Genomic DNA, 15,679 nt, shown 5'->3' on the forward strand with positions numbered 1-15,679 from the left:
TAAAATTGTAAGTTATTATCATTATTATTATTAATTTTGCAACTAAGTGGCACAGTGCATAGAATGCTGAAGGCTAGAGTTCACGTCAAATAATGGTTATTTGCTTGATAATTACAAAAAAGGTATGAGGATTCCCCAGGTTTTGAATTTTAATTTTCTTCTGTTCTTCAGTGTAGATGAGTGGGTGAGGGGAAAAGTACAAAGACAAGGTATGCTCAAGAAGTAAGGCTATTGTTTCTACTACCAGCTCTACAATGTTCCTTTCCCTTTCATATGCAGATACAACCAGCCCAAAACCTCAGAAGGGCTTTGAAGTAGTCTTATATCACAATCCTTAATATTAATCCTAAAAATATCAGGCTCATAATTATTCCTGTAGCAAGAATTACAATGGATACTTACCTAGAAGACATTTCAACTGCTAGCCCAAGAAAAAGAAGGAGAAAAGGGAAAGGGTGAGGAAGAAAGAGAAGGGAATGGAGATGTCAGTTCTAGGGACTGAAAATAAAAGTCTATAGCATTCACTCCTCAGTGGCTGCAGGGAACTGTAGAAAGGACACTGAGACGTCTGCTTGGCTAAGCTCTTGCCCAGAGCAGGTACAGGACATCAAGGGAATCTAGAAAAATGAGAGATCCAGTGTTCTTTTTTATCCACTAGAAGGGAAGTAGAGCAGAGAACAACTCTCAGATTCCTGCTCTTAGCAACAGGCAGTTGAAGGAAATAGGGAGGCAAGGATTCTATAAACTAGCTGACAAGTTCAATCTTGTGTCCTCATATTATTGAATAAAGAGGTCCTACCTTATAATTGTGAAAAGAAGCTGCCCCCTAAATCTGTGACGCATTTGGTGACTGAGGCAAGGATATGGGTTTCTCATATGGGTTTCCCTATTACTCCCTCAACCATAAGAATTATCTATTAATGATGACATTTCAAGGGAGGCTGGGAACCCAAGGATACCACATAAGATTCTCCCCTTGTATTGCTAATATACATCATCATGACCACCACATCACTAACTATAGGAGAATAAGGTATTAGTGATTAACTATGATGTTACCAAAGAAATTGGGGATCTGGGTATAGATTAAAACATTGGTTTCCCTGGACAAATAATTGTGGGGCTTGAGGATGATCCATAGGGCAAAAATATATATAGAAGGAATTTTTCATAGATATAGAACTGAAAAGGAGCTTTGAAATTATCTAGTTCAAGCACCTCATTTTTGTGGATGAGAATACTATGTCCCAGAGAACTGAAGCAAGGCTTAGGGTCAGGAAGGTAGTGACTGGTAGAAGTAAGGTTAGAATCCCAAATCAGTGTGTTTTTTTTCCCAGCACACCAGGCTGCCTCCTCCAACCTAAAGAAGATAATCCCTTATTGTGAATATCATATATGCGATTGTTGGTCAGGCATGTTGGACTACTTAGTTTCTGAGTTCCCTTTGTACTTTTAGATCCTGTGCTTCTATGTTGGAGGAGGAGAGGAATTTTTCTTAATGGTTGCTCTTTGGAGAATATACCAGACTATCATTAAATGTTCACATGTATGAAGGGAGATAAAAAAAATTCAGGGATGAGAAAAGTTCTAATTGGTGTACACGTGAAAGGCAACGTATTTCCCTTTCCAGTTCCTGCTGTTTATTGATCCTTCTAAATGGTATATCTGGGCTTGTTGGGCCAGCTACCCTAAAATTATGTTATGGTCTTTATTGGTGGTGACAGCCCAGATCCTAGTGGGCAGGCATCTGCCTCACCATCCCTCATCTACATTGGCACTAATGAGCTCTCTCTCCTGGGCCTCTTAGATAAATGATTGAGAATGGAATGGGGCCATGGAAATGGTACAGTTCAAAGAAGTGTTAGCTCCAGAGTGAATCTTGGTGCTGTGAATATTTTCCCCAACTTAGGGTCAATTACACTCTTGAAGGGTCTTTTTGGCAAGGATTTTTCGAGTGAGTATATGATACTGATGGATGAAATGAATCACCAGACAGGAGCAGAGGGTCTGAATTGAACATGTAGCAGAACATGAGTGGTGAATGCCGTCTGTTCATTGGTGATCTGTGAGTGAGCTGCAGTCCTGGAGCTCTGACAACTGGCTGGCAGATTTCTCAATGAATGAGAAAATTTTCCAGTTCATCTGTGGAGAGTTTAGCCCAACATTATAGCATTAGTCTACCCATCTGCAACCTGCAATTGGGACAGACAAGAGAGTCGTTATTACTTTGTGGATAGGAGCCACAAATCTGGAATTAGGCAGGCTGGCTCACATGTTTGGTGTTGGCAGGTCCATGGTTTAGCTATTGTTTGCAAAGTGTGTGCCATTGCCAAGGGAGAGTGAGAGTCCTGTTGCATTATGTCATCATCACACATGATGCCTTAGAACTAATACATAGCTTGGAATGAACTGAGAAGCCCTCATTCTGTGAAGGAGTTGTTGATAACACTCCCCTGCTTGTTATTTGTGAGCTATCTAATGTGCCTGAGTGGTTTCAGTCTAAAGGCTATTACTTGCTTTGGATAGCTCTGGTTTACTGCTGATATCAGTTTATGGGTTTTTATATCCATTTGCAAATCATGAATCAGAAAAGAGAACTCTAAAATGCAAAACACTCCATATGGTCATAAATCACCAATTCAATGAATACTGGTGATGTACAAAAGCAACAGTGATGGGAGCTGGAAAATCTCTATCAGCAAACTTGTATTCATATCTGATTCACCAGACTCCTTGGGGAAAACTGCAAAGGAACTAAGCAATCATTGAATCTTTGAGTAGGAAGGGATCAAGTTCAATCTACTTACAAATATAGATGATGTTCTTTGTGCTGGAGTTTATAATCAAATGGGGAAAGATTTGGTTCCAGTGTAGAAACTGGCTAATTTCTGATAGAATATTTTTTATTATTTTGGGAAAGGCTGATTGACCCATTTGAAGACAGGCACATATCTGAAAATTGCCTAGATTATGTATGTGGGCAAAAATATTTAACTATAAACGCAAGTGATAGAAGATCATGACTGTGTATATAACACCATATTACAGAGCTACATAAATAATAAGCTGTGTGGGGATGAGAAGGATAAATGAATGAATGAATGAAAAATCATTTGCTAAGTGATTACTATGTACCAGGATCTGTGCTAAGCACTTAGGATACAACAAACCCTGACCTCAAGGAGCTTATATTCTAGTTGTTTGGAAATACTTTACAAAGGTGAATGACATAGAGCAGAGTTCTGAAGGAGAAAGTATTCGTGGTTTAATAAAACAGAAGAGAATGGCAGTTCAAGACAAGGGGAACATCATGTTTGATGCTTTGGATGTAGGAGGGTGTGTGTGTGTGTGCGTGTGTGTTTGTATTGTGGTTATGGGAATATATAGGCATAAGCAGAAAGTGGCACTGGGAATATTGTGAACATTTATGGGAAACCTCCAGGTGCCATCATCAGGAATGTTAAATTGTTCTGAAGAAAGGATGGGGATTGGTATATCAGAATAGGATATTGCATTAGTTCAGATCCAAAGTGCTTAAGGCTCAGATTAAGAATGTGATTGAATTTGATTCAGTTCAATTCAATGAATATTTATCAAATGTTTAATACTATGTGTAAAACATTGTACTTATTGTTCAAAACAAAATAGCCATGATCCATTAGCCTACATTCTACTTGAGGGATAAAACACATGCATAAATAAATATAATACAAGACATTTTGAGCAGAAAGAGACTGTTAACTGGAGAATCAAACAGGGGTGTACTGATAATTATTTAACAACCAACTCACGGGGTGGGGGTGGGGGCAACTAGGTGGCGAAGTGGATACAGCACTGGCCCTGGATTTAGGAGGACCTGAGTTCAATCTGGCCTCAGACACTTGACACTTACTAACTGTGTGACCCTGGGCAAGTCACTTAACCTTCATTGCTCCACAAACAAACAAACAAAATGAAAAAACCTAACCAACTCAGAAAAACATGTATGCATGGCACACTTTTTAGTTTAATCTGCATTACTAAAATCCTTTCTATCATTTTATTAAGAGTAGACAATAAACAAAACTATAAACCAATCCCTGATTTGTATCATTTCCTGATTCCTGGGGTATAAATGATTACACAGAAAATTTAACAGTTGGCTCACAGAAACTGATTATAGCTGTCTCCAACATATCCATGGAATCAGGGAAGTGTTTCATGGAGGAGGTTCCACCTGAGTTGAACTTTGAAGGAAGACAAGGATTCTGAGAGGTAGAGATAACCATATAGTGCATTATAGTTATGAAGGAGAGCACATGCAAAGGCACGGAGATAGAAAATGGGGCTCAGAGGATTGGGGTAGTCTAGTTTCCAAATGTATTTCTTGTAAAGGAAAGTAGTATGAAGTAAGACTAGAAAAGTTGGCAAAAACTATATCATAGAGGCCCATTAAATTGTTTGTTGAAGACTATATTTTATCCTACAGGCAGCAGGGAGCAAATAAAGGTTTTTAAACAGGGGCATGATATAGGAAGATGGAAGTAGCATTGGCAGGAAATAGATATGAGGAAGATATGACTCTTCTTTTTTCCCTATGTCTGCATATTTCTCTCCCACTATTTGGACAACTTACCATTAGCTGGACACATAAAGTGTTTCTCTACCACAATGCCTTGGTTCATACTATTCTTTTTTGCTTAAATGTCCATATTCTACGCCTTCCCCCAAATAATTCCTAATTAACAGAAATTTATTTTCTCTCTTTCCTACCCACTCCCTAAGGGGGAAATAAAGAGAAAAAACATCAACCCAGATTCCCTCCTGTAACAAATATGCATAGTTAAGTAAAACAAATTTTCTTATTGCCTGTATACAAATACAAATAGATAGGTAGATAAATAGTTTCCTTTTCACCTTAAGTTTATTATGTCTCTATCAAGAGATGGATAACATGTTTTATCACCCATCCTCTGGAAGTATGGATAGTCATTGCATTGATTATAGTGTTTATAAGTTTCAAAGTTCTTTGTTATTTAAGTGTTGTTATTGTATAAATTTTTCTGGTTCTATTCTTTTCATCCTCCATTAGTTTATAGAAGTCTTCAACTTGTTCATTTTATAATATCAATGTTTTTGTACAGATTTTTCTCCTGCTTCTTCTCACTTCACTATGCATCAGTTCACATAAGACTTTCCATGTCTCTGAAATCATCTATTTTTGTTCATATAGGACCCTTTCCTATTTCTTTGGTCACTTTTGGGCACAGGCCTAACAATTGTTGTCACTATTATTTCTATTGCCTAGTCATTTTCTGACTGTAGTAAACTATTTTCCCTATCATCATACCTCTTTACCAACACTATTCTGTTAACGCAGTCTCTCTACCTCACCTCTCTTTGTCTCTCTGTCTCTCTGTTTCTGTCTCTGTCTCTTCCTTAGTCTCTGCCTGTCTCGCTCCTCTTTTCTTCCCCCATCCCACCTTCTTTTCCCTACTTTGAAATCCAGTTCAATTGCTTTTCTGGCTTTCCAGAAGTAATAACCTTATAAACTGAACAGATTCAGTCTGATATATACTGCAGAACACATATATTTGCATTGTTTTGATATAATTTTTTTTCTGTACTCTTTAGCTATGATTTTAGTGCTGTGGGTAACTCAGCTTTTACATCTCAACTGACTATTGCTTAGCATCTGCTTCTTCATTAATTCTCCCCACCAATGGTAAACATTTAAATGGAAATTGTATTAAATTGACTATAATCTTTCAGATGCTTCCATCTAATTTCTGATCAGCCATATCAAAGAGATTTGTAATTACATATACAGGTCACCAGTGGCTTTATTACTTACCTCTCCAACTCACAATTCCTATAAGTTTTGGGACATCTTATAATTTTTCTATGAAAAGGAAAGCATAGAGAAATTGTCGTTGTTGAGATGTGAGCCTTGGGCTCACTGGATGCTGAGACACTAAAGATACTGTGTACCAACAGACAGAATAATTTACAGGAAAAATACATGTTTCTTAATAAAGCAACCTGTACCTAGGTTAATACAAATGAACTAATAGATGTGATGTATTAGGGCATTTTCTTAGCAATTCCTGGCAAATAACAGTAACTTAAGCATCAGCCAAGATTTGTAATGTTTAGGAGCGGTAACTTTTATACTCCTTCAAGAGTAACAACAGTAGATTCTCTCAACAATTTCCAGAACTTGGGCCAGTCATCCAAAAGTTGAACTACCTTGAAGACAGAATACTCTGTCCCCAAGGACTAGGAGTGAGAATTCTATTGCCAAATTCCTCTAGGCCAAGGAAACCTACCTGTGCCTTTTCTGAGTTCTGTAAAGAAATAGAGAGCCTTGCTTAGGGGGAAAACACTCCATTTGTTTCTCCTTGAGATGAGGGACTGTTCTTTTTTTTCTTTGTATCCTCAGTGCCTAGCACAGTGCCTTGTATGTATGAGGTGCTTAAGAAGTATTTGCAAATTTAGTCACACCTAGGAAATGAACCTAGTAACTAAATTGCCAGGGAAGTGTTAAGGAGAGTGGAGGAGAAGCAGGTTTTCTCACCCATAGAAATTATTTTTAAAAATTATCCTAGGCCCAGAATGTTTCCTTTACCCTCCCCCACTTTAGTTTTCTTTAAGACTGAGCTTAAATCTATCCTTCAGTTGGAGCCTTTTCCCAGTCTCCCTCTCTACAACTACTTTCCACTCTGAGATTACCTTGTATCTACTCTGTATATCTCTTGAATGAACCTAGTTATTTATGAGTTGTCTTCTGTATTAGAATGTAAGCTTTTTGAGGGAAGGGACTGCTTTCTCTTTCTCTTTGTATGCTTAGCACAGTGCCTGACATGTACTAAATGCTTACTACATATAGAATGTGAACTACTTGAGAGGAGAGAGGCTTTTATCTTTGTGCTTGTATTCCCAGTGCATACCACTTAATTGGTGATTAATAAATACTTGTTGATTGACTGGACTGACTGCTCTACAGCAGTGAATCTGAAACTGATATGAAGACTATTGGGTGGGGGGAAGCACACAATTACTGTAAGGAGTCCTTGAGCTTATTCAGACATCAAATGTCACCATTTATTTATATTATATAGTTTCTTTAGACCATAGGAAATATAACTACTATTTGCATCCATGATATATATTATTCAAAAGAGGACCTTATTTTCTAAAAGGTTAGCAACTACTTATCCTAAAGTATGAATGTACTTCTAGAAATTCATCAGAAAATTACAACCTGTTACGATATCTTTTTCCTATTTTCATGAAAATCTAAAGTGAAAGATCTCTTTTAAACTAAAAGATTTCAATCTCAAAAATTAAAAAGGTCAGCAAACTTTCCTTTGAGTTAGAATGACTCTTAAATGATTTCTGTAAATTTCATAGTTTATTTCTATTTAATTCAATTCAACAAACATTTTACAGAGCTGACTATATACAGGACACTGTGCTAAGAGCTGAGAATATAAAGGCCAAAACAAATAAACAAAAAATAAAGCTCTGTCTTCAGATAATGGACTTTTAGAAAGTGTACAACATGTACACATATAACCATAGCTTCTATAACCCTTTCCCCAGAGAATTTGGATATTGTTAGTGTTTATTTAAGAGAGAAGCAATAGAAGCTTGTGGAATGATAGCTAAAGGTCATCTATAGAGAATTGTTATGGCTTAGAGAGACTATGAGGGGGTACACAGAGAGTGTGGGGGCAGGTAGGTGGTGTAGTGGATAGAGCATCAGGCTTGGAGTCAGGAAAACTTGACTTTAAATCCAGCCTCAGATACTTACTAGCTGCATGACCCTGGGCAAGTCACTTAACCCTATTTGCCTCAGTTTCCTCATCTAAAAATAAGTTGAAGAGGGAAATGGCAAGCCATTCCAGTACCTTCACCAAGAAGACCCCAAAAGGTGTCATGAAGAGTCAGACATGACTGAAAAATGACTAAACAACAACTATAACACACACACAGAGAAAGGCGAAATTATTCTCTTCATGAAACAACTGCCATGGAGAAAGAGTCTGTAAGAACCTGTGAGAATTAACTGATATCATTGAGAGACTCTGAAGAGAGGTGTTGAGAAAACTGAGTTCAATTCCTAATCTCCTGGCAATATATTCCATGGAGAATTTCTGAGAGAACTGAAACTATTACACTGAGAGAAATGCAGGAGATAGCAGTTAGAGAGTTTGTTAGAGGTGACTCTGATTGTCATCTTTCTCACAGGTGATTATATATGTGTGTGCATGTATATTTTCTGTTACTGTTAAACCATGCAGCCAATCAATCAGGAAGCATTCACTAAGCACTGTGTGCCAGACACTATTAAGCCCTGAGGTTACAAAGAAAAAGAAAAAATAATCTCTTCCCTCAATGAGTGTACAATCTAATGGAGGAGACAACATTTGCATTATTATGTATACATAAGATACACACAAAATAAATACAAAACAACCTTGGAATCTTGCAGAATGTGACTCTTGAGCTAATTCCAGAAAGAAGTCAAGGATTCTGAAAGGCAGAAGAAAGGAGAGAAAGCATTATTCTTTCTCTCATTTTGGTTTCAAAAGTAATTAAGGAGGGGCAGCTAGGTAGTACAGTGGATAAAGCACCAGCCCTGGATTCAGAAAGACCTGAGTTCAAATCTGGCCTCAGACACTTGACACTTGACACTTACTAGCTGTGTAACCCTGGGCATTGTCCCACAAAAAATAAAAGTAATTAAGGAGTGTGTTCTGATTAATTAATAAAAATGTAAATTCTCTTTAGTTAAAAATTATGTCTAAGTGCCCACCCTGGTTTTAAACTCCCCCCCCAAAATTCTTTTCCCATAAACTTAATTTTCTTTCTCAATCTCAAACCTAGAATTTATAGGCTTAAACAAATATCAGTGTTACTCACTAGACCCTATAATCCCCACTAGTCCTATATTTATCTAGGAGAAAATGGTACAAAAGACAACAAGTGCAGAGGCATGGGGAAAGGAGATGTGTGAGGAACATTAAGTAGCTAGGCATGGTTAGACCATGGTTAGGTACATGAAAGGGAGAAGACTAGACAAATAGAGAGGGATCAGGTTGTGCAGAGTTTTAAATGCCAAATAATGGTGTTTATTTGAACCTAGAGGCAAAAGGAAGTTTATTGAGAGTATGTCTATGTTGGGGGTGGGGAGATACTTGATCAAATCTGCACTTGGGGAAAATCATTTTGGTTGCTAAGTAGACAATAGATTGTATGAGAAAGACTTGAAGCAGGGAAACCAATTAGTAAGCTTTTACAACAGTCCAGGAAGATGAGTTAGTGCAGTGGCTGAGTTGAGAAGGGGATAAACATTAGAGATATTATGACAATATGCCAGAAAGTTACAAAATTTGGCAACTGATTGGCCATTTTGTGTGAGGTAGAGTAATGATTTAGAGTTAAGAATGATACTGAGATTTAAAATCCTAAGGACTTGGAAGATCATGCATAGTGCCCTCAATAGGAATAGGGAGAGAGAGATGGGTTTGGGGATAAAGATAAGAATTCTGTTTTAGATGTGTTTAGGGATAAGGACTTATTTGTACAAAATATATATAACGGCTCTTTTTGTGGTGATAAAGAATGGAAAATTGAGAGGATGCCCATTAATTGTGGAAAGGCTAACATGCTGTGGCATATGATTGTGAGGGAATATTATTGTGAGGGAAATGACAAGCAGAATGATTTCAGAAATACATGGAAAGACTTACATGAACTGATGCAAAGTGAAGTGAGAAAAACCAGGAGAGTGTTGTACACAGAAACAGCAATATTGTTTTGTGAAGAACGGTGAATGACTGGGCTATTCTCATCAATACAATGATCCAAGACAATCCCAAATGACTCATGATGACACACTCTATCTGCCTCCAGAGAAAGAACTGAATACAGTATAAATACAAACCGAAGCATGGCAATTTTCATTCTCTCTCTCTCTCATTCTTTTTTTATTCAAGTCTTCTTGTACAAAATAACTAATATGGAAATGTTTTACATGATTGAACATGTATAAACTATATTGAATTGCTTACCATATTAGGAAAAGGGGAGGGGAGGGAAGAAGGGAAGGATAGAATTTGGAACTCAAAACTTAAAAGAATGTTTTAAAATTGTTTTAATATGTAATTGGGGGAAAATATTATACTTCTTTTAAAAAAGAAGTCAGATTCATTTCAGGGGCAGAGACAAGATGGTGGAGAGAAGCCAGTAAGCTGCCTGAATTCTCCTAAATTTCCCTTAAAAACAACATTAAATGAAGCCTCTACACAGATTCTGAAGCTACAGAACCTACAAAAAGAAAGAGGATCACAATCTTCCAAAAGGAGATAATTTAAAAGACTTCAGGATAAGTCAGTCCCACTTGGGTGAGGGAGGAGCGCAGCTCACCGCAGCACAGCACAGTGTGGAGGGTGTCAGACAAGTCAGCAAGAAGCAACTGAGGCCCCTTGATTCTAGCTTGCTAGTGTCACAGCAGGACAGTAGTGAGATCCACCAGCACCAGCTGAGAGGGCAGGCGGCCAGCGAGGGGGCCACCCACAGGATGGGTGCGACCAGGCCTGTCTATCCCAGCATGCCAGAAGCAAGCCCAGGGCGGTGAGAAATCCGCAAGCCATAGAGGCCTCAGAGGAGAAAGCCAGTGACACAGTCCCTATCTCCAAGAACAAGAAGCTTGAAACAGTGACCCTGGTGCCCAAGGAGCAGACCTCAACCTTAAAAAAAATAATAAGCTGCAATATGAGCAAGAAACAAAAAAGAGCTCTCACTGAAGAAAACAATGCCTTAAAAATTAAAATTGGACATTTGGAAGATAAGGAATCCATGAGACACCAGGAATCAGTCAAATAAAATCAAAAGAATGAAAAAAAATAGAAGTAAATGTGAAATACCTCATTGAAAAGACAACTGGAAAACAGATCCAGTAGAGACAATTTGAGAATCATTGGACTGCCTGAAAGCCATGATCAGAAAAAGAGTCCAGACATTATATTCCAGAAAATTATTAAGGAGAACTGCCCTGATATTATAGAATCAGAGGATAAAATCATCACTGAAAGAATGAACCAATCACCTCCTAAAAGAGACCCCAAAAGGAAAACTTCAAGGAATATTGTAGCCAAATTCCAGAATTATCATGTGAAGGGGAAAATACTCCAATCAGCTAGCAATTTAAACACCATGGAGCCACAGTCAGGATTGGTAAGGACCTGACAGCTTCAACATTAAAGGATCTCAAGACATGGAATATGATATTCTGGAAAGCAAAGGAACTTTGATTACAGCCAATAATCTATTACCCAGCAAAACTGATCATTCCTCTTTCAGGGGAAAAGATGGATATTCAATGAAATAGGAGACTTTCAATGTTTCCTGATGAAAACACCAGAACTGAATAGAAAATTCTATCTTAGCATACAAGACTCAAGAGAAGTTTAAAATGGTAAAGAAGGGAAAAAGTTATTCAGTAAGGTTAAACTGTTTACATTCCTATATGGGGAAAATACCTATAACTCTTGAGAACTGAATATATTTATATATTTGCGCAGACAGAAGGATTATACACAGAGGGTTTGAATATAAATTGTCTTTGATGTGATGATATAAAGAAAATTAAGGCATTAAAAAGTAGTTTAGAAGAGGAAAGGGTAGGTGGAATGGGGGTGAATTACATCATAGGAAGAAGTGCAAAAAACATATTACAATAGAAGGAAATAAGGGAGGGGGGAACATTGTTTCAACCTTACTCTCACTAGCTTTGATTCAAAGAGGGAATAACATATGTGTTCATTTGGATAAAGAAACTTAGCATATTATTGAGGGAAGTAAGAGGGAAAGGGGAAAGAGGGTGCTAATAGAAGGGATGTCAGAAGCAGGGGATAAAAGGGTAAAGAAAAGGGAGGGGGCTGATTAAAGGGAGGGCTCATTGGGGGAAGCAGGGGTAAGAAGCAAAATGAGGAAGAATAGGGTGAAAGAAGGGGGGGAGAGTACAAATGAAGTAAATAGAATGGAGGGAAATAGACAGCTAGTAATAATAACTGTGAATGTGAATGGGATGAACTCTGCCATAAAATGGAAGTGAATAGCAGAGTGGATTAAAACCCAGAATCCTAAAATATATTGTTTATAAGAAACACATTTGAAGCAGAGAGACACACACAGAGTAAAGGTAAAAGGTTGGAGCAGAATATATTATACTTCAGCTGAAGTCAAAAAAGCAGGGGTAGCAATGCTTATCTCAGACAAATCAAAGGCAAAATTAGATCTAATTAAAAGAGATAAGGAAGGAAACTACATCTTGCTAAAAGGTACTGTAGATAATGAAGTAATAATAATACTAAACTTGTATGCGCCAAGTGGTATAGCATCCAAATTCTTAGAGGAGAAGTTAAATGAGTTATGAGAGGAAATAGACAGTAAAACTATTCTAGTGGGGGATCTGATTCTTGCCCTCTCAGAATTAGATAAATCTAGCCACAAAATAAATAAGAAAGAAGTGAAAGAGGGGAATAGAATGTTGGAAAAGTTAGATATGATGGATGTCTGGAGAAAACTGAATTGGGATAGAAAGGAATATACCTTTTTTCTCAGCAGTACATGGCACATATTCAAAAATTGACCATGTATTAGGGCAAAGAAGCCTCATAATCAAATGCAGAAAGGCAGAAATAGTAAATGCATCCTTCTCAGTTCATGATGCAATAAAAATTACATGTAATAAAGAGCCATGGAAAGGTAGACTGAAACTTAATTGGAAACTAAATAATTTCCTTCTAAAGAATTAGTGGATCAAACAATAAATCATAGAAACAATCAATAACTTCATCCAAGACAATGACAATAATGAGACACCATACCAAAAATCTATGGGATGCAGCTAAAGCAGTGCTTAGGGGAAAATTTATATCTCTAAATGCTTACATCAGTAAAAAAAGAGAAAGAGGAGGTCAATGAATTGGTCATGCAACTTAAAAAGCTAGAAAAAGAACAAATTAAATATCCCCAATTAAATACTAAATTAGAAATTCTGAAAATTAAAGGAGAAATTAATAAAATTGAAAGTAAGAAAACTATAGAATTAATCAATAAAACTAAGAGATAGTTTTATGAGAAAACCAATAAAAGAGATAAACAATTGTTTAATTTGATTTAAAAAGAAAGAAGAAAACCAAATTACCAGTATCAAAAATGAAAGGGATGATTTTTACCAACAATGAAGTGGAAATCAAAGCAATAATTAGGAACTATTTTGCCCAACTGTATGCCAATAAATTTGACAATCTAAATGAAATGAATAAATATTTACAAAAAAAAAAACTTTCCCAGGTTAACTGAAGAGGAAATAATGTCCTTAAATAAGTCCATATCAGAGAAAGAAATTGAACAAACCATTAATGGACTCCCTAAGAAAAAATAGTAAGGGACAGATGGGTTTTCAAGTGAATTCTACCAAACATTTAAAGAAAAATTAATTCCAATATTATTCAAATTATTTGGAAAAATGGGTGAAGAAGGAGTTCTACCAAATTCCTTTTATGATACAAATATGGGTTTGATACCAAAGCGAGGCAGAGCAAAAACAGAGAAAGAAAATTATAGACCAATTTCCCTAATGAATATTGATGCAAAAATCTTAAATAAGATATTAGCAAGGAAATCACATCAAGTGATCACCAAGAAAATACACTATGACCAGGTGAGATGTATACCAGGAATGCAGGGCTGGTTCAACATTAGGAAAACTATTAACATAATCAACCACACCAATAAGAAAACTAACCAAAATCATATGATTATCTCAATAGATGCAGAGAAAGCTTTTGACAAAATACAGCACCGAATTTCTAATAAAAACACTGGAGAGCTTAGGAATAGGTGGTGCTTTCCTTAAAATAGTAAGCAGTATCTACCTAAAACCATCCACAAGCATTATATGTAATGGAGATAAATTAGAGGTATTTCCAATAAGGTAAGGGGTGAAACAGGGATGTCCATTATCACCTCTCTTATTTAATATTGTACTAGAAATGTTAGTTTTAACAATGAGAGAAGAAAAAGGAATTCAAGGAATTAGAATAGGCAAGGAAGAAACAAAACTATCACTCTTTGCAGATGATATGATGGTATACTTAGAGAATCCTGGAGAATCAAGTAAAAAATTACTTGAAACAATGAACAACTTTAGCAAAGTAGTAGGATATAAAATAAATCCACATAAATCATCAGCATTTCTCTACATGACCAACAAAGTCCAGCAGCAAGAGATAGAAAGAGAAATTTCATTTAAAGTAATGGTAGACAATATAAAAGACTTGGGAGTCTACTTGCCAAGACAAACCCAGGAACTCCATGAAAACAATTACCAATCACTTTTCACCCAAATCAAATCAGATCTAAATAATTGGAAAGATATCAATTGCTCATGGATAGGCAGAGCTAACATAGTAAAAATGACTATTCTACTTAATTTACTTATTCAGTGCCATACCAATCAGACTACCTAAAATTCTTTTATAGAGCTAGAACAAATAATAACAAAATTCATCTGGAAAAACAAAAGGTCAAGAATATCAAAGGAAATAATGAAAAAATGCACAGGATGCTATCTGGTACTGGCTAAGCTATAGAGTGGAGGATCAATGGAATAGGTTAGGCACAGGAGATACAATAGTAAATGACTTTAATAATGTAGTGTTTGATAAATCCAAAGACTCTAGCCTCTGGGATAGGAATTCAGTATTTGACAAAAACTGCTCGGAAAACTGGAAGAGAGTATGGCAGAAATTAAGCATAGATCAACATTTTACACCTTATACTAAAATAAAGTCAAAATGGATACATGATTTAGACATAAAAAGTGAGAGGAAGGAATAGTTTACCTTTCAGATCTTTGGAAAGGAGAAGAGTTTATGACCAAACAAGAGATAGAGAATATTTTATAATATCAAGTAATATCAAATCAAAATATATGATTTTGATTATATTAAATTAAAAAGGTTTTGTACTAACAGAACACTAATGCATTGTTGGTGGAGCTGTGAACTGACTTAACCATTCTTGAGAGCAATTTGGAATTATGCCCAGAGGGCTATAAAGCTGTACATAACTGTTGATCCAGCCATACCACTATTGGGTCTTTTTCCCAAAGAGATCATAAAAAAGGGAAAAGCACCCACATGTATAAAATATTATAGCTGCTCTTTTTGTGGTGGCAAGAAATTGGAAATTGAGGGGCTGCCCATCAATTGGGGAATGGCTGAACAAATTGTGGTATATGAATGTAATGGAATTCTATTGTGCTGTAAGAAACAATGAAAAGGCAGATTTCAGAGAAACCTGGAAGGATTTGCATGAATTGATGCTGAGTGAGATGAGCAGAACCAGGAAAACATTGTACACAGTATCATCAACATTACGTGTTGATCAACTGTGATAGACTTGATTCTTCTCAGCAATACAATGGCACAAGGTACTTACAAAGGACTCATGATGGAAAGGGCTCTCCGAATACAGAAAAAAGGACTGTGGAATATGGATGCAGATTGAACCATACTATTTCTTTTGCTTTGGGTGCTATTTTTCCCTTTTTTTTTGGATTCTTCTCTTATAACATCACCAATGCAGAAATATATTCAATGTTTTTCGACATATATAACCT

This window comes from Dromiciops gliroides, chromosome 1 (genome assembly GCF_019393635.1).
Source record: "Dromiciops gliroides isolate mDroGli1 chromosome 1, mDroGli1.pri, whole genome shotgun sequence".
NCBI lineage: Eukaryota > Metazoa > Chordata > Mammalia > Microbiotheria > Microbiotheriidae > Dromiciops > Dromiciops gliroides.